The following is a 21,422-nucleotide window of genomic DNA, read 5'->3' as shown; positions in this document are numbered from 1 at the left end:
CCACGCACTCCCACCGCATTTCCCCCACCCTGCACTCTCTGCCTTCTCCCCACACACCACAAAGAACTCACCATTCTCCGACTGAAGCAGTCACCCAACCCATGCCCTCAGACCATCCTTATCAGCTCCTCTCCTTGGCAGCTCAGCTTTTCATGAGCACTGCCACACTCTTCATCTCACTAACCCATCAGTGGCATTTGTCATAAGCAACCACTACCCCCTCCTTGATATGCTTTCTTCACTTGCTTTCCACGACACTGACCTCTCTTCATTTGCCCTTTGCCTTCTTGGTTGGTCACTCTCGGTGTGCTTTGCTACTGCAACACCAAGAGGTCAGAGAGAAAAAAGGCCTACCCAGATAATCCAGAAAAGTCTCTCCATCTCAAGATCCTAACTTAATCACACTTGCAAAGTCCCTCTTGCTACCTAAAGAGACATATTCATAAATTCTGGGGGTTAGGCTGTGGACATCTTTGGAAGTCATTATTCCACTACCAAACTATGCATCTTCTACTGGATGTCTAACAGACAACCTATCCTTGGTGTGCTCAAACTGAACACTAACTCCTCCCTCCACCCCATATCTCCTTCACCCTCAGCTTTCCAGTTCTCAGTTGATAGCACCTTCATCTTTTCCCATTAACAGGTCCCAGATTACAGAGTCATCTTTGATTACTTTCCCTCCCTCAGATCTCACATCTAAGTCACAAAGAAACAGACTTTATCTTCAAAATATATCTAGAATCTGACCATTTCTTGTCATCTCCACTACCACTGGTCTAAGCCACCACCATCTCGTGTCAGGATTTTCTATTATCGCCTTCCTAACTGGTCTCCTGGCTTCTTCCCTACAGTCTACCGTCAGAGGAGCTAGAATAATCTTAATAATTAAGTCAAATCATAATCACTTTTCTGATCAAAATGGTGCAATGATTCCCTGGCTCACTTGGAATGAAAGCCAAAGCCCTTTATGGTCTCCACCCTCCACTCCAGTTGCCTTTCTGACCTCAGCTCCACCTACTCATCCCCTTGCTCTCTTCATTCCAGCCACACTCGCCACTTGCTCGGTCTCTACTATCCCAAGCGGACCTCATGTTAGAACTTGGCTCTCATTGTTCTGTCTGCCTGAAAGATTCTTTTCCCAAGTATCAGCCTGGCCAACTTTCTTATTCCCGGTATTAGTTTTCTATTGCTGCCATGAGCAATTACTACAGATTCAGTGACTTAAAACAACACCTATTTGTTATCTGATAGTTCTGTAGGTAAGAAGTTCTGGTAGAGCCTGGCTCAGCTGGGTCCACTGCCCAGAGTCTCACAAGGCCAAAATCAAGGTGTCAGTGGGGCTGCACTACTTTACAAAGGCTCTGAGGATAAGTTTACTTCTAGGCTTATCCAGGTTATTGGCCAGATTCCGCTTCTTGCAGCTGTAGTACTGAGGTCCTGGTTCCTCAACGACTATCAGTCGGAGGCTGCTCTTTGCTCCTGGAGCCTCCCTCCTTCCTCCCCACGCTTTCCACGCCTTCACCCTCCATCACTCTGGGTCGAGTCTCTCTCAGATTTTAACCTCAGCCACATCTCTCTGATTCTAACCATAACCTTACTTTCAAGGGCTCTCTGATTAGGCTGGTTTAGCCAAGACAGTCCAGTCTCCATAGTTTAAGGTCTGTAACTTCAGTTAAAGGTCAAAAGTTCTTTTTGCCATATAACTTAACCCATCTCCAGATTCTAGGAATTATGGCATGACACCTTTGGGGGCTATTCTGCCCTCCACACCTCCTTTCCTGACCATGGTAGTTATACTACAACCCAGCTCCCCACTCCCCACCCACTTTTCATTCCCATTTTCCTGCTCAGCTTTCTGTTTTCCATAGCTCTTATCACTTTATAACAAACCATATAACAAATATTTCGTATGCTTTTTGATTATTGTCTGTCTTCCTTTGTTAGAAAATAAACTCCATAAGGTCAAGGATCTTTGTTTTCTTCACTGATAATCCAAAGACTACCTCGTAGGCACTCGGTGGCTTTTTTTTTTTTTTTTAAAGATTTTATTTATTTATTTGACAGACAAAGATCACAAGTAGGCAGAGAGGCAGGTAGAGAGAGGGGGATGGGAAGCAGCCCCCCCCCCCCCCCCACTGAGCAGAGAGCCCGATATGGGGCTCAATCCCAGGACCCTGGGATCATGACCTGAGCCGAAAGCAGAGGCTTTAACCCACTGAGCCACCCAGGCGTCCCTATTTTTTGAATAAATAAATAAACTTATCCTATCCCAAAACATTCTCTAACCCCACTTCCGCAGACTATTTTTAGTTTCAATGGTTTTAATACACTAGAACAAAGATTCTTGGTTGATGATGAGGAATATAGGTAAATACCAAATAACTGCTCTCTTAATGTTGCCTCATAGCTAAGGTCAACAGTATCTAACCAGCTTAGTTCTCACTAACTAGTTCAGTTCTCCCTAACCAGCTCAGTTCTCACAGCAATGCTTGCTGGGGGAAAAAAAAAAAAGTTGGTTATTTCTACAAAAAGAAGCATACTTTATTTTTATGTCATTATCCAGGCACACAAGCAAAACAAATGAGTTGTTGAGGTCATGTGGTCTCAAACTTACAAAAAAATTGGACTAAAATAATCATAGATGCCTTTAAAAAATCTCTAACAAATGCCTGTGGGTAGAAAAATGAACATTACTGGTTTGAGGAAACACCATGGAAAGGACTAAGTCTTGCTGGGGTTTAAGACTACAGATTGTTATCAGTCAGTCTAGAGCTAGAGAGATGACAAAGCTATAAAGAAAAAAAAAAGAATTTTGGAACCAAAGGCATTTTAGAAATCAAATCCAAACTTTACAGAGGAGGGAACTGAGGCTCAGAGAGGGTCAGTGACTTGTCTGATCGCACACAGCTGGACAGTGATATGATACTTTGGATACATATTATTACAGAACAGAATGAAAATTCAATTTCTATTATCTCTCTAGGCATTTAAAATGTTCATTTAATGAGCTGATTCTCTGCTTCAAAGGGCTGGATCCAGCACAGATTTTCACAGACAGGGAGATTCTGCCGACCAGCATTGTATTTGGCCCAACTAGGTCAAGATATCTCGGTTCAGGTGTAGTGCTGCAGACTGGGGACAGTCCCCAAGGGTCAAGGCATGGCCATAGACCTTGCAACCTCAGACTGATTCCAGGAGGGCCTTTGGACATCCCTGCTCTGAGGATAGGCTTATCGTGCAACACATCAAGAAATCAAAGGGCTTCAGGGAGAAAATGTAATGATGTCTGACAAGATTATCTATCTATAAATAGAGAAAAATAACTGTTTTCTAAGGATCTTGAGAAAACTTGTAAGTATTTACAGATATGGACTTGTTGCCAGCAGAACACATAAAAACAAAGGAAAGTATATTTTAAAGGGAATAAATAAGACATATTTTGAATGGGGTTCTCACACAAACACAAAAGACAGGAACTGATGCGAAATAGTTTCTAATTTACCAAATCACTACCTTCTGCTTTCTGAATACCTACAACAGGAATGCAAAAGAGCACAATAATTCAGATCTATATTTAAAACAAAAGACAAGAGCTTCTTTGGTATTTCTTTAGACAATCTCTCATTCACTTTTGAACACTCAGCATTAAGAAAAAAAATCAAGAAACCTGTTTATTACAGCAATGTACAGAGTGACTTTTCAATGGGAGAGCATCAATGTTATGCAGAAGGAGAAAATAAGTCTATTTTTGGAATCACCAATCAACTTTCCTCACCATGGTTACAGGCCATGTTTCATAACTTTACAGAATCACAGATGATTCAAAATGACCTTGGTAATAATTTAGACCAAATCTCCTATTTTATCCATGGAGAAACTGAAGCTTAGAGAGGTGGGGAAGATCATCTGACAACACAGCCCTTTAATGACACATCGCAACAGAACTCAACTCCCTCCCCCAACTCATAAGGAAAAATTGGGAAGCCATTATGTCAGGAAGAAGGTACCCCTTAATTTCTCTGTGGTTTTATTCATTTGCAAACTATACAAAATTATTTTGGCAGTTAAAATCTCCATGTTTCTACATGGTTTGAAAAAAACCTTTTCAAAACTACATTTCTATACTCATAACTTCAAGATAACTTGAAAATACAAATGTATTCAACACTGATTCATATGTTCCTTGGGGTTTTAACCTATTCCCTACTAGCCAAGGGAGCCCAGCTAAAAGAGACCAGATCAGTCATGTGTATTGTGCAGGCCTCTACGAAGTCTTATTTAATATTTATTCATATTCTTTGGCCTCTAATTTTCTTCCATTTTTATGCAGATAAGTATGTATACACACATATATATACATAATATACCTATATGTGTATATTTGGACAGATCTTATTAACTCAGATATTCGTTAGGGTAGATCAGTTAAAACTTAAAGCAATAAAATTTTTCATGTCATATACTGCTAAGTGGAATTCATTTTTTAAAATGATGCCCAGGGGCACTTGGGTGGGTGGCTCAGTTGGTTAAGCATCTGACTTCAGCTCAAGCCATGATCTCGGGGTCCTGGGATTGAGCCCCATGTCAGGTTTGTTGTTCAGTAGGGAGTTTGCTTCTCCTTCTCCCTCTGCTCTCCCCCCAAATTGTGTTCAATCTCTCTCTCTCTCTGAAATAAATTAACTTTAAAAAAAAAATGACCCCCAGTCCTGCAGGAGCAGGTTCTCAACACTTCACAGAGAAAGCCTATGTTAATGTATCTAGCATTTATTATATATGTCTACTACATGTCAGGCTCGGTACTGTGAACTGGAATATCAAAAGACCTGCCCTTGCTGAATCCACAATCTAGTAGACCCAGCGATGAACAGGTGGTGTGGTAAGGGCAGTAACAGCAGCTGGTTAATGGAACAACGCGGCAGAATGGAGGGAGACGATCAGATATCATGGGAACAAAGGGAGAATATCTGGAAAAAGGAGAAAAGGATCAACTGCCATTTCTCAAAGGAGGAGAAAGATTTTTCTGGGAAAGGAAGATAGAGGAAGTGCTTCCCACGGAGGACCCAGCACATACAAAGGTCGAGACAAGAAGTGGAACGGCTTAGTCTGGCACCCAGCAGAATGCAGGTGCAAGTCGGGAACCTCTGCTTCTGTAACTCTGTGGCCATACGCTACCTGGTCTCACCCTACATCCAGCCTCCCCTGCCAGCAGCCACATCTAGGAGCCCTCATGCCACCTCCTGTCCCCTTCTCCTAAACCACTCATTCACACCTCCAATATTTACTCCCCCATCCTCAGGCTCAGCTAAGGAATGAATACACTGCCATCCAGAGAAGTGCCAGGGGATGAGGGCAGAGGAAGGGGAGGGCCAGGCTGGAGGCCCTCCATGACAGTCCAGACATTGGGATTTTATCCTCAGACAAAGGAGAACCACAGATTTCTCTCCATAAGAGAGGATTCTGGCAGAAGAACTGAAAGGGGCAAGTCTGGAGGGAGCGAGGTCCACGGAGAAAGTTAAAGTGGATGAGAAGTAATGAGTATCAGACTGAAGTCAGTAGTCAGGAAGTAGACAAGGTCATGTTAAAGAAATAAAATCAAAGGCCTATTTTATGACTGAGTGATGGGGAGGTGGAGGAGAGAATTCCACTGTCTTAGCAGCATGATTATATTTGACTTCAAACCATTGATTTTAAAGCTTATGGTTTCCAAGAAATTGTAATCACATAATTTTAATATACATAAAATTGTGTTATTTGCTACTAGGATCATCCTTATAATAACAATAAAAACAATTAACATTTGAACTGGGCAAAGGCCTGTGATTTTTAAGCAAATTGAATCACCAGTCTGCCATTAGCACTGGAAGCTCCTGAGAATAACAGTCCCTTCATCAGAATGCTATCATTGAATTTTTTAGGACAAGTTAAGACCTAAAAGTAAATGCACAGAAAATACTCTAAATTTTTCTAAATAATTGGCAAAGGAAAAAATATAAATACATACTAGAATTCTGGTTATGCAGAAACTTTGCAAGTACATATATTTATAGACAAACATATACATAGAAATAGTAAGAAGCAAATTTATAGACTTCTCTGGAGAAAACATAAAGCATCAAAGTTTATAACATACTTTTCCCATAATCTCTTACTGAAAGGACGTAGAAAACAGAAGGATCCCCTGAATGAAGAGATACCAACTTTACATTTGTTCATCACTTCAAACCTCATTCTGGTATCAGGGGACAATTTTAATGAAAAGGCCACTTTTTTTCTTCCTAGGTATGTTCCCCACCGATTGCCACTCCCATCGCCTCTTTAGGAACCTAGCAATCCAAGAGGAATCTCTTCTCCATGGACCATACCCATAAAGCAAGTGTATCTACATCACAAAGGCTATGTAAGGTGCTTCCCAGATTGCTGCGAAGTCCACCCGTGAAGATCTTTACCCATGAGTCACAGCAAAAGTGGCAGAACTTCTAACAGTGGTTCTCAACCGTATTTGCACATCAGTGTCACCTGGGGGGTTAACACACACACACGCACGCACACGCGCACACGTATGTATTATGTCAGAGCTCTACCCTAGACCAGTTAGAATCACTAAGGATAGCTCCAAGAAGCACCCACATGATTCTAACGAGCAACGAGGGCCGAGAACCATTAGCCAGAACCTTGCTTCTTTAAGTGTGGTCTGTAGACCAGCGGCACCCCCTGGTTGCTTATTAGAAATGCAGAATCTCAGGTCCCTCTTGAGATGGACTGAATTGGAATCTGCAGTGTAATGCCATCCACAGTGATTTGTGGGCACAGTAAACTGTGAGAAGCCCCGGCCTAGAGGAGTCTTACATCATGGGGGCAGGCTCCAAGTAAGAATCACTGATGAGATGAACCAACACCGCACCTTAGAGATCGTACTTCGGCGAGCTGTGTAAACGCGCTAAATGTGCAGTAATCCCTCAGACACCAGCAGAAACCGCTCCCTACGCTGGACAGAATGTGAGCGGTCAGTCCTACCACTGCATGAAGCAGGGCACTGTCTTGATGTGAAGTGCCTACAAGTAAGTCACAGACACACCAGATTCCCAAGTCGTTGGATCTACAGAGGCAGGAGATGGGACTTGGGACAGTTTCAAAGGAAACATTAACTCTCTGTAATAACTGATACTTTTATAAACCTAAAGTTTGTCAGATTTTTTTTTTAAAGAAGTTTGTCCCCGGAGTCTAAAATGTTCCTCTCCTCCATTTAACAAACACTTCTTTTTTTAGATGTATAAATTCTCTGTAGTCAAAGGTCCAATGCAACAAGACCTCTACCCTTGGGAAATTATGTAATTCTTACATTCCTCCCTCTCTTGCTTGCTAGCCACCCTTCTAAGAATTCCCTCACAGAAAACTAGAATGCCATGAAAATTGCTCAAGCTCTCAAGTGCAAAATGGAAATGCTGCTATTGGTGAACACGTGGTAGACCACAGCTGGGAGAGGAAGGGGCAAAACCCAAGGAGGTAAAATAACTTGAGGGTAACCTCAGAGTACAGCTGATTTACCCCTAAGAGGCATAACTGCAGGTAAAGAAATAACAAATTTAGTTCAAATTTACTTGATGTTGAGCTCCAAAATTACCCCAAGGAAATTCAAGATAAGGTCATTAATTTAAGTAGTTTCTACAAAACAAAAGGAAACAAGTATTAGCTCCCTGTGTAGCCACTCTCATTCATGGTCATCCAAATGGCCTCTCCCATGTCTCCCTTTCTTCCCTCCTACTCTTCTGACCTGAAATAGACCGTATCAGTTCTGAACTGACTAGAGAGCAAAGATCTGATTTGCAGCAGAAGCAGAGAGACAGAGAAGCAGATAGACAGAAACCCAGAGAGACAGACACAGAGAGGAAGAGAGAGAGAATAGGAAAAATACAAGAAACAATTAAAAGGGAGCAAAGGTGTTCAAACTCTTTAGCTAGGAGTTAGCCCCGAGCCATATATCAGAAGCTGATGGGGTTCTTTTAAAAATTATCGATTCCCAGGGGCCCACCCAAAGCCAAATAAATAAGAATCTTAGGATAGAGGGAGTCATTTGAATTTTCAAAAACCTCCCTCCAGTGATTCTGAGACAGACCGAGGACTGGAATCCCAGTTGTAAGGAAGGATTCTAACATCAAAACATCACTTCTTAACTTTTAATGCATATTTTTAATGTTCTGGATACATGTAAATCATTCCCTAATCTACTTTACTAGCACTGCCTTACTTTTTCTTCTTACTGATTTTACTTGTCAACCTAACTCATACAGATTACTTTAAAATTCGTATTATACTACCACGCTTAAAATGGAAACTTGGCAGCAGCCTGTCCTACCTCATCGTCACCCTCAAACTCACTTCCTAAAGGCAAACTACCTTTAAAACTTCTAGCTATCTCTTTTGATATTAAATTTCATATTCCTAAACCCACCTATAAATCATAAAATAAGGAGCCTATACAAACAAGAAGAAACAGATATTAGAAGTTTAAAAATAAGATGGCCAAAAAAATCACTGGAAGGAGCAGATGATAAAGCAGAAATAAAAGCAAAAAGATAGAAGAGAGGAAACACGATTAGAGGATTAGTCCAGCAGGCATTCCATCCTATTGGCCTTATGTTCCATCATACTAGAAAGAGTGTTCATGTCTATCTGTATTCAAGAGTAAGGTGCTAAAATGCTGACTGCAAGCTGTATACTCATGGAGTTGAGGGAAGAGGGTTGTTGCCTGGTGGGTTCACTTTAGGAAGAATGGGTAGTAAGTCAGTTTCTTCAGTGTGGGCGCTCAACGTCAGTATCTGTAGGTCCCCCTCTAGGGCTGTTCTTTACAGGCAGACAAAAATCCTTCAATACCCTGCCTGGTGGTTAATTACCTCCCTCTCCTAGGGCTGGGCAGAGGAAAAAGAGCACCGGGTCTCACTGTATAGTATGCAGGGTTTCATTAAATTCCTCTGTTTTCACTGAGCATTTCACCTTTTTTTTAAAATTATTATTATTATTTTGCCTGGTAGCTCTAAATCCAAACTATTAATTAATTTACTTCAACTTCATCAGAGAAAAGTATCCAGTGTCCAGCAAGGGCTTCATCTTGCTGTATGGGATGGGGAAAGTGAACTGAGGGCTGGTCGTTTTCACAGACTTGCAATCACTCCCTTATTTTCAGCCCGTCTCCAGAGCCTCTCATTCCAGAACCATCTGGGAGATAAACTGGCTGTTTCTTCCCAGGATCTACTCCCAACGTCCTTTCAGGGCACTTAAGTACCAACTTTCCCCACTATACTAAGTCCACTGCCACCGTGTGTTTGCTTTTCGTCCTCTGAAAATGTGTCGGTGTCTCCCATCTGCTGTTGCCGCTTCTCGCATTCACACCATCACTACAGGGGGGTTTCGGCAGGAACTGACAGTAAACACACGTTCAGCCCACCAAAGTCCAACCTAAAGTCCGCACGACCAAATCTTAAAACCACAGAAACTGGGGCGCCTGGGTGGCTCAGTGGGTTAAGCCGCTGCCTTCGGCTCAGGTCATGATCCCAGGGTCCTGGGATCGAGTCCCGCATCGGGCTCTCTGCTCAGCAGGGAGCCTGCTTCCCTCTCTCTCTGCCTGCCTCTCTATCTACTTGTGATCTCTCTCTGTCAAATAAATTAAAAAAAAAAAAACTTAAAAAAAAAAACCCACAGAAACTGCCCCAAAAGATGAGCCTTTCTTTATCAATTTTTAAAACACTCAAAGCTTTTCTGTTTTCACAGATACACCAGATCAGCTAAGATACTTCTCCAATTATTTTAATGTTTATCATCATTTCCTTTTTTTAATCACAAAAAACTGGGGGCGCCTGGGTGGCTCGGTGGGTTAAAGCCTCTGCCTTCGGCTCAGGTCATGGTCCCAGGGTCCTGGGATCGAGCCCCACATCCGGCTCACTGCTCGGCGGGAAGCCTGCTTCCTCCTCTCTCTCTGCCTGCCTCTCTGCCTGCTTGTGATCTCTGTCTGTCAAATAAATAAATAAAAAATCTTAAAAAAAAATCATAAAAAACTGTATCCAAGAGAACCCTTTTCTGGATACCACATTTGGTACTGACTCTTTAATTGAGCCTTAGAAGACAGCAGAATTCAGAATATTAGATTATGATTAAACGAAGAAAATATAGGTATTTCATGCAATAATGCTATTATCATTGACTCCTTCTTGCCATTCAAATCTAGTCTAAGGTGGTGGCCTGAACTGAAAGGTATTTGCCTCAATAATATGCTGCTATATAATATGACTGCTACGCACAGTCATCACCAATACTGGAATCTTAGCTGTTTTGCTTCTAAAGACAGGCAAAGGGGGGATGATCAGAAAGTTTTAAAAATAATTAAGCATGAGGATTTTTCTCATATCTAAATGATCACAATTTTTCACTCCCATCCAAAGGACACAAATCTGAAGACTCTTAACCTGAAGACTTTGATCTTTAAGACTGAAAACCCAGGGGGCACTTGGGTGGCTCAGTGGGTTAAAGCCTCTGCCTTCAGCTCGGGTCATGATCCCAGGGTCCTGGGATTGAGCCCCGCATTGGGCTCTCTGCTCGGCGGGGAGCCTGCTTCCTCCTCTGTCTCTGTCTCTCTCTCTGCCTACTTGTGATCTCTGTCAAATAAATAAATAAAATCTTTAAAAAAAAAAAAAAAGACTGAAAACCCAGGACTTGTCCTAAACACTAAATTCAGTTACAGAAATAAAAAATAACAACAGAGCAAAATACTATTACATTTTTTACCTAATTCCATTCAAAAGGAACACATATTTTGGACCTGTCAATACTTATAATTGCCTCCTGTTACTACTCATGACTTCCCTGAAAAGAAAACCAAGAATCTAATGAAAAAGATTTCTATGGGGAGAAAAAATTACATTGTTCTACTTCTCGAGCTGGTTGGTAGTTACACGGATGTTCACTTTTTAATAATTCATTGAACTATATATTTTGCATTTCAAAAGTTATATGTGTTATATTTTATAATAAAAATTACTTTTTAGGGGCGCCTGGGTGGCTCAGTGGGTTAAAGCCTCTGCCTTCGGCTCAGGTCATGATCCCAGGGTCCTGGGATCGAGCCCCGCATCGGGCTCTCTGCTTGGTTGGGAGCCTGCTTCCTCCTCTCTCTCTCTCTGCCTGCCTCTCTGCCTACCTGTAATCTCTATCTGTCAAATAAATAAATCTTTAAAAAAAAATTACTTTTTAACAGTTAAAAGAAAAGTATTGGATAGAAAGTCAGAAATTATATTTGTCATGAAACACACTGGTATAATATCTTACTTGTCTAAAATTATTATACATATTGGTATGGATAAAGGGGAAAAAGTCATCATTATTTATCTTAAGTGCCTAAACCAGAGTCTCATCAAATTTTTTTTTAATTTTTTTATTTATTTCTTATTTTTTTATAAACATATAATGTATTTTTATCCCCAGGGGTACAGGTCTGTGAATCGCCAGGTTTACACACTTCATAGCACTCTCCATAGCACATACCCTCCCCAATGTCCATAACCCTCCACCTCCTTTCCCAACCCCCCCTCCCCCCAGCAACCCTCAGTTTGTTTTGTGAGATTAAGAGTCACTTATGGTTTGTCTCCCTCCCAATCCCATCTTGTTTCATTTATTCTTCTCCTATCCCCCTAACCCCCCATGTTGCATCTCCACGTCCTCATATCAGGGAGATCATATGATAGTTGTCTTTCTCTGATTGACTTATTTCACTAAGCATGATACCCTCTAGTTCCATCCACGTCATCGCAAATGGCAAGATTTCATTTCTTTTGATGGCTGCATAGTATTCCATTGTAGTCTCATCAAATTTTGACAGTCATCTTCAGATGAGGAAACTGAGGAATTTAATAATTAGTAAGGTTACTAATAGTGATGGAATCAGCACTAATTCCAAGTGCTCTATGTCCAATTAAAGGCTCCTTAAACATTTTTTTAAAGATTTTTTTAAAAAGATTTTTATTTAGGGGCACCTGGGTGGCTCAGTGGGTTAAAGCCTCTGCCTTCAGCTCAGGTCATGATCCCAGGGTTCTGGGATCCCCGCATCGGGCTCTCTGCTCGGCGGGGAGCCTGCTTCCTTTCCTCTCTCTCTGCCTGCCTCTCTGCCTACTTGTGATCTCTATCAAATAAATAAATAAAATATTTTTTTAAAAAAAGATTTTTATTTATTCATTTGTCAGAGAGAGAAAGAGCGAACATGCACACAAGAAGGGGGAGTGGCAGACATAGGGAAAGGGAGAAGCAGGTTCCCCCCCAAGCAGGGGGCCTGATGTGGGACTTGATCCCAGGACTCTGGGATCATGACTCAAGCTTAAGGCAGATGCTTAATGACTAAGCCACCCAGGCATCCTTCCTTAAACATTTTACGAGGAGAAAGAACGTTTCCACTTTTCCAAAGTTTGAATTCACAAACAGGATATCAAAGCTGATGGTCCCTGCTCAGATGTCTGTGAGTTTCCTGAGATCTCCAGGGAGGAAGCAGAGATGCGCTAGGTCTGGCTGTGAAACTGATTAATGAAGGACGGTTCTTAGTCATTTCACTTACACATCGAGTCAGTGTAAAAATGCACCTGCTGCCTCAGAAGTTACTTTAACTCAAGTGCAAACAAGGAGCCTATGAGTGATCAATAACTGTATGTTCAAAGGGAAAAACATCTTGTTCCCACTCACAAGGCTTCCAAAGGAGGGATATTCCCTGTCCTCTCCTGTCTTCTTGCCCCACACCATACTCTTCCCTATAGCGGCAAAACGATTTATTTGGTTAGTGTGTGACAACTGTTTCTCGGTTCTCAAATGGATGGAGTTTTTCTGTGAAAGACACAAAACATGAGAGTTTTGGCGTCTTTCTCTATTTCTCTCGCAGGGCAGCAAAAGGCGGAGACCTGGGTATTTTTCCTCTTCGCCTCAACCCTTCCAACCCACATGTTATTCCAAAGTCTACATGACGGTGGAGGCGCACAAGGCCATTTTGAACTTCACACCAAGCTATGTCCTCCAATCTAGCTTTCATCAATAAAGAAGCTAGTATTTGGCCATCTGTTGATAAGCATCAATGGGGAATAGTGTTTTGTTTTGTTTTTTTTTAAGATTTTATCCATTTATTTCACAGACAGAGATAGAGAGGCAGGCAGAGAGGGAGGGAAGCAGGCTCCTCACTGAGCAGAGAGCCCGATGTAGGGCTCGATCCCAGGACCCTGGGATCACGACCCAGAGGCTTTAACCCACTGAGCCACCCAGGCGCCCCAGGAATGTTTTTTATTTCATGTTTTTTAATTCATGGGGAAGATGTTCATGGGTCCTCCTCAAAGATGCCAACACCTGCCCTTGGGTTAGAAGACAGAGGACATGGACCTGATCCCACAGTTCTCCAATGGGTTTCTGTGCCCACAAACACCAGTGTTCTAACAATAGTAAGTAGGCAAGCTGAGTGGAAACTTTCTAAACGTTTGTTCTGTGGATACTTTAATTACTTCTTTGGCTCTAGAGGAAAATATTTAAACTGAGATTCAGAGATTCTGGCCCCTTCCAGAGCTGGCTCTGTCAGACATGTCTGTGATATGGGGCAAGTCACAATCCTTGTAGAAAATCTTTAAAAGACTTTAGCTTCCCCATATTTTAATGGAAGGAATAACTTCCCTATTTTTTAAGGTACTTTCCAACTCTAAAGTTCAGAAAGGCTTTAATAAATGTATTCCAGAATTTTAAAAAATAGACTTTGATACATATGTATATATATCAAATATATAAATATATAATGTATAATAATGTGTACCTTGGTCTCATAGTTCCTGGATATCAATGCCCTTCTGCCTCATGGCTGTGACACCTCACCATTCTCAAGCTCAGCGACATTTTGAGTTTCCATCATCACTCATAACTGACCTCTCCAGAATGCCAAGCTACTCTAAAACTTCCCCGTGCCCTTTGCCACTAGCCCCTGCGCATCCTCTCCTGCTTCTCCCTTTCTGCTGTCCCTGCTGAACCAGCTGCTACACATTCCACTCTCCAGCCTACTGCCTCCTCTCCCAGCCCAGCAGCACTACCTCACCTTCTCCCTACTCCGCCCAGATGGAAATGGTCGTGCCAATGAAACTTCCAGTTCCAACTTTCTGAGCACTGCTGAAGAGAGTCAGGAAGAAAGGGAAGATTCCTTCCACCACTGGTCAGGCCTGGCCACCTCTGGCTCCCTGTGGCGCTCCGATGTGAAGCTACTCCAAACTCTTCCCCTTCCCAATTTTACCCCTTACCCCCAACTTTCTTTCAGCCAATCAACTGGCCTCCTCCATTATTGTTCTTGTTTCCCAAGGGAATAGATCCATTTCAGATGCAGCCACCTCCCTCCCAGCTCCCAACTTCTCTTTCTAAAGCTGTGTCTTTTTGTCTCCATGTCACATCTGTTTTTCCATGAATTTTCCATGAAAATTTCCATGAATTTTCCACACTACCTGTGCCATGACCTGGGCGATCAAATAATTTGTTACTCAAAAAGCGACCTCTTTTAGAATAAAGGTAGGCATCATTTCTCCTGATATTTGTAATATTTGTCCTTATATTAGCCAATAAATAAACTGGGGCAACAGGTATGAAACAAGAGTGCCCTGGGCCATCCAGACATATGGCCACTCTCTCTTGTTCCTAACCCTCCTACTCGTGGAGGGCCTGGTGCAGTAGTTACCTTCCCACTCCCTCTCCTGATTTCCAGGCCCTTCCTTTCCATGGACAGCCACAACACTCATAGGTCCTTCTTACACTTTTGTTTTTAGCCACTGGGCTCTCAGATTTTCACAGTGCAATCACGGTTTACACTCTCCATTTTCTTCACATTCAGGTTCCCCTCAGACACCTGGCCGACTTGTCTCTGACTTGTCTTCATTGCCCAACTGACCCTATCCTCAAAGGCTGCTGACAAGGGTCTCTCTGACATGTCTACTGATCTCTTCCCGGTCATTGATGTCTGCCCTGCCACCCTATCAGCCTCCACCAACCCTCCTCTCTCACCTTTCCTTACCTGGCCTTCTCCTTCTTCTCCTGTTGCTTTCTTCTCAGCATCCTAACAAGCCCAGAAATGTTGGTTTTTTCCAAGGCTCTGCCCCAGCCTTTTATTCTTTTCACCCACACTGTGAACCTTTCTCACAAATTAATCCTTTCGTAAGGATGCCCCAAATTTTCTCTATTTGCAATGGTTCCCATACATTTGGATGGTTCACAGGCGCACAAATGTGAACATCCAAATCCAAACTTCTCATCACTTCCATTAAAGACAAACACTGACTAATCACTACTAGCAAGTGCCTTTACTAGTGGTTCTTCTCAACTAGTTCAATTCCTGTCATTACTGTCCAGTCACTCAGCTTCCATCTTTGACTTCTCCCTCAACTCCTTCATCTAATTAGTCAACAATCCCTGTCCCATTTACTTCTATGGTGTCACACCCAACCCACCTGCTCCCACCCTAATTTGTATTCTCCATTGCTTCTCTTCTGGAGCATCTTAACAGCTTCCTAACTGGGACTGCCCATGGCTCCTCTGACTCAGATTAATCTTCTTAAAGCACAGCTCTCGTCACATCACTACCCCCCCCCCACCAATACACACATCTTAAAATACCTTTGTTGGTGATCTACTGCCTACAAACCAGGCTCCTTAGCCCAGCATTCAAGATCGTCACAGTACGGTCCTCACCTTGCCATGCAGCATTCTGCCCCACTATCCTGCTCCCAGGTTCCCCATCCTCCAGCTTAACCACATTCCTCTCTATTCCTGGATATACTCATACATCCTTTCATTCAAGTCTTAGTATAGGCTAGTTCCCATAGCTCTGCCAGCTGAAGTCCTACTAATCGTTTAAGGCCTTGCTCAAGATGTTGTCTTAATTAAGCTTTTTTAAATTGTATTAATTAAGCTTTTCCTTCTCTGAAATCACAAAGCATTTTCTTTGTGCGTCTCTCACAGTTCTTCCATGTAATGCGGCCTTTGGTTACCTGTCTTATGCTCCTTACATGACTCTCAAGCCTCTTAAAGGGTGCCAATGTCTGATTAACCTGTAGACTCCTCATACTGCTTTATATATAGTAAGCTGAATGAGAGGCTGAAGTATTCAAGTTAACTCAGTATCCATCATATGTCATATAAAAGAATGAAAAAGGGGGCGCCTGGGTGGCTCAGTGGATTAAGCCGCTGCCTTCGGCTCAGGTCATGATCTCAGGGTCCTGGGATCGAGCCCCGCATCAGGCTCTCTGCTCCGCAGGGAGCCTGCTTCCTCCTCTCTCTCTGCCTACCTCTCTGCCTACTTGTGATCTCTCTCTGTCAAATAAATAAATAAAATCTTTAAAAAAAAAAAAGAATGAAAAAGTACTTAATATCATCAAAGTTAATTATGCCAAATTGTTAGGAAAGCCCAGAAGCAAACCACTTCTGCTGTTAGTTCAAGGATATATGAATGTTAGATCAAGGATATATGAACCATTTTGCTTAGACTAACACTGCAGGAGAATTGTGCATTCTTTACTGATTCCTTTAACTACAGAGATGTTTAGAGATAGACCAGATCTTAGAGATCATTTAATTCTCCCCCCAACCCCTTGTCCTATCCCAACCACCAATGCTCCAGTTGAGAAAAGCAAAGCTTTGAGAGATGAAGCTGCTCCCAAGGTCACATAAATCAGAAGTCATAATTGTAGCCATTACCAGACACTGGACAAATGTTATCCCAGCCCCATGACAATCCTTAAAGGGATCACCTGAGATGAGAGAATGCTCAAAAAAGCGAAGTAACTTGCTACAGAGAGCCCTGATTGTTAGGGGCAGAGCCGAGCCCAGCCCCAATTCTATTTGGCTGTCAATGTCTAGGCTTTACTAATTGGACACTGTGGCAGAGGCAAGATCTACCAGCTGTCTTGACTCCTATCTCCTACTATTTCTCCAGTGAATAAATATGCCAACTAAGCAAGCACACATACTTATATTGTAAGCCATTTTGTTTGAAACCAGAGGCATGAAAACTAAACAGTAGTTTCATTACTATGAATGTTCTAAGGTTAATTACTGCCAACATTCTGACTCTTGTCAGAAAACTTCAAACTGGAAAATAGATGTTTTCCTGTTTTTTTTATTGTGGTTTTTTTTTTCCTTTCAATTCTTAAGTATATTCCTCAACTTAAAATACATTTACCCAAGGACATCTGGGTGGTTCAGTGGGTTAAGCCTCTGCCTTCAGCTCAGGTCATGATCTTAGGGCCCTGGGATTGAGTCCTGCATTGGGCTCTCTGCTGAGCAGAAAGCCTGCTTCCTCTTTCTGCCTGCTTCTCTGCCTACTTGTGATCTCTGTCTGTAAAATAAATAAAGTCCTTAAAAAAAAAAACTTGCTCAACCACATTTAGCAAGTATTTATTGAGCTCCTTAATGTCCAAGGTACATGAGAGGGCACAAAGTTGAGTAAAACATATTGTTACTCTGAGAATTCACAAGCAGGAGGCAGTCAATGGGCTAATTGTAGGAAACACACGTCCCCCACTTATGGGAGCTCTGGCTGATTTAGGGACTTCCAACAAGATGTCAAGACACTCAGTCCTAATCCTTGCTCTGTCTGCAGCCTTGGCGAATCATCTCACTGTGTCTCAGTTTCCTCAGCAAAGAGATTGGTACAAAATAATCGTGCTAAGTAGTTTCACGGTCCTTGTTAGCTTTAAATTTCCATTATTGCTGAGATTACTCTTGAAATCAGATTATGCTTTTGAAATCGATCACAACAACTGTGGGGGAAAGGGCACTGCTGGATGACTGTCCTTCTTTAACTTAGAAGTACTGAGTTCTAAAAATATTGTTATAGGAGTAAAGCTAACCAATATATTTCCACAGTTTATTTTTTATAATAATAAAAAGTAGGGGCATCTGGGTGGCTCAGTGGGTTAAAGCCTCTGCCTTCGGCTCATGTCATGATTGCAGGGTCCTGGAATCGAGCCCCACATCAGGCTCTCTGCTCAGCGGGGAGCCTGCTTCCTCCTCTCTCTCTGGCTGCCTCTCTGCCTACTTGTGATCTCTCTCTGTCAAAAAATAAAAAAATAAAAAAAATAAATAAATAAAATCTTTAAAAAAAAAAAAAGAGTATACTGAAGTTTATCCTCTAGGCAGGTAGCATCCAGCACTACATTTGAAATCTTCTTCCCTTATATCATTGACTGATTATACCTTTAATTCTAAGATGTTTAAAACATACTTTTAAGTAACTCCTTCTATCCACTCTCCTGTGGAGTTACTGACATTAGCAACAACAATAAAGCAGAAGTAAGGCCTCTTGCACTCACTTAGTTATATTAATACTTCATATTAAGTGCTACTTACTATGGACCTTCCCAATCTTCAGCTAAAGTTGAGGTTGGTGAAAACAGTGGGGAGGGAGGCACAGAGAACCATTAGTATTTCAAATATGAGTGAGAACATACAGCGCTGTGGGAACCTGACTTTGTTGATGCCATTTCAATATCCTGTACTTCTTTTGCAAGTAGCACAGGTAATATTTTTAATCACCCAAGGTCTTCTATAGTAATACACTTCTCTTGACAAAGCTCTATATGCCTTAGCTTTTCTCACACTCAGCATCTTAAGAGGTGATGCTCAAACCCAGCTTGTGCTGTCTGTGAAAGAGCACAGAGGAGGAAATGAATCAATCAAAAGAAAACTGGAAGAAAAAAAAAAAAACACTGTACCATCTTAGTGCCTTGCTCACAAAAGGCATTGACTTTCAATGGTCAAAGATAGCCCTAGCAAGAAATTAGGAAAAAGAATTTCTTCATTCAGGAGTTAACAAATACTCAGTGCTTAATATATGCCCCGAACTGTTCTAGGTGCTAGAGTTAAAGCCGGGAGCGAAACAAGTTAAAATCCTTGCCACAGTGGAGCTTATGTTCTAATACAAAGAGACAGGACTTGAGACAAAATAAAATCATTTCAGATAGTGATTAAGTGCCATGGAGAAAATAAAATAGGATTGGGTGGGCTTCTTGGGGTAAGGGGTGAAAAGATATTTAAGGTGATCAAGAGGGCCTTTTCCGAGTAGATACCATTGGACCTGAGTCCTAAATGATAAGAAAACTGTACTCTTAATCCTACAAATATGGAGTGAGGTGGGAATGAGTTAAGTTAGTCTTTAAGGGTGGTCACAGTGGTTAAAAGTTCTGTATTAATGGCAAACTAAGTTCCTTTTTGGATTTGGCATAAAACACACACACACACACCCCCACCCCCACCCCCAAAGCCTAAATCTTTAAGTCTCCTGCTTAGGAGCCACTTGTTTTTATTTTAAGATGCACTAACTTTTAAAGTTTTTGCTAATTACTTTAGCTGTACTTAACCACAGGCAATTACTAGAAGGACTGCTTCAGAACCCAATACCTCACTTGACACCAACCAAATTCTGAATGAGACAGGACCCAGCCTCGCAGCGAATCAGCGCTCCTCCACCGACTCATTAATGCAGCCAGGTGGAATCCTGCAACCCTTCCAAGAATAGGAAGCAAGATTCGGGAAATCTGGGGTACCTGAAACCCCAAAGTTCCCCCAAATTGTGTAAGGGGGAAAAAACAAGCCGCCGTTCATTTGCATGAACTCTCCCCCGCCCCTCCAGGCGTCATCGCTGCAGAAGGGCGGCTGTCCCTGGGTCAGAGGCACACGGCGAGTACGCGCGCGTGTGTACCCCCGCATGAATCATCGGCGCCCGGTCCGCGGGCGATGATTCATTCACCGCCCTGGAGCTCACGGCCACACGTTCCGGGCGTACTATGACCGCCGCACACGCAGCTTCCTTAATATTAAACAAATGTTTCAAAGTACGAATGCTTGGAGCCAGAAACGTGTAGACCCAGGCCAGGCGGCGGAGAGGAAGCAGCAACATGCTTCGGCCGCTGCCCAAGTGTTTCTGGGGCCGGGAGGGGAGCAGCGGACACGTCCGCCCGTCCCCCCGGACCCCCGGCCCCCCTGCCCCCAGCACGCGCGCCAGCGGCGCCCGTGGCGCCCGCAGGGGGCGCGGAGGGCGCACAGGTGGGTCCCGCCCGGCCCTGCCTCTCGCCCCTCCCCGCCACCCGACGAAGGCCGACGCGCTCTCGCCAACGCGCCTCCCGCTCGCCCCTTCCCTCTCCGTGACATCTTATATAATAACCCGAGCTAATCAAAACGGAAGCGACGCGCGCTGCCGGGGCCAGTCTCCCGGCCCGGGCTGGATGCTCGCGCCCAAAGCCCGCGGCCCCCGAACTAGCCGCCGGGGCGCGCGGCTCCGGGGCGGGGGAAGGGCCCGAGCGCCGCCCCGGCTCGTCCCTCCTCGCAGAAGGCGCTGCTCCTGCCGGTCCCCGTCAGGAAGCCGCGAGCGTCACAAACTGCGTCAGCTTCTTCAAACACATTTCATGGTCTCCCTCCAGCCCGGGAGCCGGCTGCTCCCGAGGCGGGCCCGTGGCCGGGGCTGGAAGGAGCCCCTCTGGGGAGGAGAAAGTTCCTCGGGGCCCTCCCCTCGCCCGCACCGCGCCCGGCCCCGCCGCGTCTCCAGCCCCTCTCCGCGCGACGCCCGCCCCGCCGCGCAGCCCTCCAGCCCGCGCCAATGTCAGCGTGGGCAACTTGTGACCCCCCGGGCGCCGGGCGGCCCCCTCCCGCCCGCCAGGCTCGCCCGGCGCCGGGGGCCTTCCCCCTCCGCCCCCACCCTTGGCCCGGCGGAAAGCGGCGACGCCAGAAACTTCCCCGGGCCGCGCCGGGCGGGAGAGCCGCCCGGGTCCCCGCGCATCGCCCTTACCTTGCTCTCCGGAGGCCACGATCCGGGCGGGCCGCGCGGGGCGCGTGGTGCGCGAGCGCGCGCGCGTGGGGCGGTAGGTGAGGGAGCCCGCGCCGGCGGGGGCGGGGCGGGGCAGCGGGGGTGCGAGCGGCGCGGGCGGGGGGGGGCCGGCCCGGCGGGCGGGCGCGAGGAGAGCGGAGCCGGCGGCGGCGGCGGCGGGCGCGGGGCGAGCGCGCCGAGGGGGCGGAGGAGTTGCCGTGGGTTTGTTTACGCATTGCTGCCCGGCTCGGGGCACAGCCCGCACTCCCTGATTGGACACAAACTGGGGCACAGCCTCTCGCCGCCGCCCGCCAGGCCTCCTCGAGCAGCAGCCGCGCAGCTCCCGGAGCACCCTGCTCTGCACGGCCCGCGGCGGCGCCCGGGCCTGGAGGGGACGAGGCGCAGCGGCCACCGGGGCGGCCGTAGAGCCACTCGTGGGCCCAAGGCTCGCGATCGCCCACCTGTAGTGGCGCGACCTTGGCAAGGAGAAATTCGAAACTTCGGAGGCTGGAGACTTCGTATCATTCAGCCGTAGAAGGGGCACCCCCCCCCCCAACAGACGGAGGAAGCTTGCCCTTGAATG

General features: G+C 44.6%; 1 protein-coding gene across 1 annotated transcript in view; it reads right to left on the bottom strand.

The window, feature by feature from the left end:
- Positions 1-20,946, bottom strand: part of PCGF5 (polycomb group ring finger 5) — a 117,506-nt gene extending 96,560 nt beyond the window's left edge. The window contains exon 1 of the mRNA XM_046026810.1: positions 20,822-20,946. The gene's annotated coding sequence lies outside the window, so the exon portion shown is untranslated. The remainder of the gene's footprint in view (positions 1-20,821) is intronic.
- Between the last annotated feature and the right edge of the window lie 476 nt (positions 20,947-21,422).

The sequence above is a fragment of the Meles meles genome, chromosome 13, assembly GCF_922984935.1.
Source record: "Meles meles chromosome 13, mMelMel3.1 paternal haplotype, whole genome shotgun sequence".
Classification (NCBI taxonomy): Eukaryota; Metazoa; Chordata; class Mammalia; order Carnivora; family Mustelidae; genus Meles; species Meles meles.
The sequence above is the reverse complement of the archived record's forward strand: the minus strand, read 5'-3'. Positions and strand labels throughout refer to the sequence as shown.